Source organism: Lygodium microphyllum, chromosome 21 (genome assembly GCF_053477565.2).
Source record: "Lygodium microphyllum isolate KBCC chromosome 21, Lygodium_microphyllum_v1.1.10, whole genome shotgun sequence".
In the NCBI taxonomy this organism is placed as follows: Eukaryota; Viridiplantae; Streptophyta; class Polypodiopsida; order Schizaeales; family Lygodiaceae; genus Lygodium; species Lygodium microphyllum.
Window position 1 is genome coordinate 109367995 of NC_141155.1, and position 1981 is coordinate 109369975.

The 1981-nt window shown below is 44.6% G+C and overlaps 1 pseudogene; it reads left to right on the top strand.

Annotated features, from left to right (window-relative positions):
* Positions 1-655: 655 nt before the first annotated feature.
* Positions 656-1254, top strand: LOC148018414 (E3 ubiquitin-protein ligase At1g12760-like; annotated as a pseudogene).
* Positions 1255-1981: the final 727 nt, after the last annotated feature.

Consider the following 1981-nt stretch of genomic DNA (forward strand, 5'->3'; position numbering starts at 1 on the left):
TCACTAAAATACACACCTATATGAGGGGGCCACATCCACATACACCATCATAAATAAATGGTATACACAAAAGTGTTACGTGCATGCATTGGTAAAGGGTAGGAATACTCAAAATTAAAGGCCAAAGGTCTTATAATATCAAATGTATCAAAGTTTCAAAGAAATAATAAAAATACGAAGGGGTGTGCTTTTTGGGGAAGATGTGGGATGGAGTGCACGAGTGGTTATGTGCCTCTTTCCCTTCCCTCTCTTGTCCAATTGCATATTCCTTTTTTTGGTGGTGCAAAAAGTTGTTCTCTCTTCTCTCTCCTTTGTCTTTTGTGCAGAAATTCCTCTTTTCCCTTTTGTTCTTGTGTAATGGTTGAAGATATGGATGAAGATGATGAAGATAACGAATTGGTTCATTATTAAGTGGAAGATTTATGGTTTCTTTTTACTTTTGAGATTAATGACTCAGCCATGCGCATAGATTTTGCACGCTTCTACCTTGGTTTCATGTTCATTTTCTGCTGTGGGAGAGTTGCTGTCATTTTGGAGCACAGCCGGGGAAGAAGACGATCTCAAAACACCAAAGGAAGAAAAAAAAAGAGAGACTTGAAGATCTGATGCAAAGCAGTGAAGAAATTGTGTGTCCCAAAGTACAAGAAGGTGCAGGATGAGATGTAAGCCCGTTGTTAAGGTGTTTGGAAGACCCTCCTCTGCTGAAGAAAGCCCAAAGCCTGACAGATTGTGTGTAGCATTCTTGGACCTAAGCTGCATCAGCTATGCAATGCCATTCGTGCTCTGTGCTATTGTGTGCTATTGCCTTCCTTGTGTGATTTTCCTCCTCGATTTCCATGAAAGTCACATGGAAGGGAGGGGAGACTCTGCTAATGTTATTGCCTCTTTGCCCATTTACAAGTTCAGGAGCAAGAGGATACCATTTCAGCAAGAGAAAAGCAGCTACAATGGATCAGATAGTGATAGCTCCAGTGAAGGTGGTGTGATGGCAGCAGGAACAGAGAATGAGAGGGTAATAGCAGGGGATGATGCGGCATGTTGTATCTGCCTGGGCCGCTACAAGGACAATGCACAGCTACGAGGATTACCATGTTCCCACCATTTTCATGTGGAGTGTGTTGATCAGTGGGGTTACAAATAAATGCTTCCTGTCCCCTCTGCAAATCTTCTGTCCAAGGGTGTAAGACTGGAGTGGAGACACAGATGTATCAACACCTGTGGCAAGGCATGCTACTGGAAAAAATTCAGTCATGAATGCTGCTCAACCTAGAAGCAACTGGAACACAAGGGTTATGGGACCTGATTTGATGGCACATATGTCACAAACCGAGGCTTTTTGCCCCATGATACTGTAGGAACATGTACCCTGTGGGACATGTATCCCACTACATTTCTACTACTTGAGAAGGATGCAAAGATGAAGAAGACGTGTAGCAGAAATAGTAGCACAGCATCTCCATGTCTCCAAGAGGAACGAGAAGAAGAAGAAAAGGAACATTAGAGAAGGAGAGGGATGAGAAGGCGGCCATTACCACATTGCGCGAGAGATAGAGAAAGAGAGAGAGAGAGCGCAATGGAGGAAGAAGTCACAGGGAACACTAAATTGGAGCCAGGTTTGCTAGCTCTGCATGCAGGCATTCTTGTCCCATCCTGGACGCCGCTGCGGGAGAAACTCTGTGCTTGGTCCAACAAGGAGTGGGAATCACCTTCGATGATTCTCCCCTTCAGCATCCTGGTATCTTATACGTCACAACCAGTTCCTCATGGAGGTACCTGTCTTGCCAACAAAATGATGAAGAAGGGAGGCAAGATTGGTAAGAGAAAGAGAGAGGGATGGATGGAGATGGGTCCTCCATACTCTGGATTGAGGTATCATGCTACCCTTCGTGGATTGATCACCAGCAAGTGAATTTGTGGTGCGATGCACCGGAAGCAGAAAGCCTTGTTACAGGTAGCACAGATGCCTTAGATCATCAGGCAA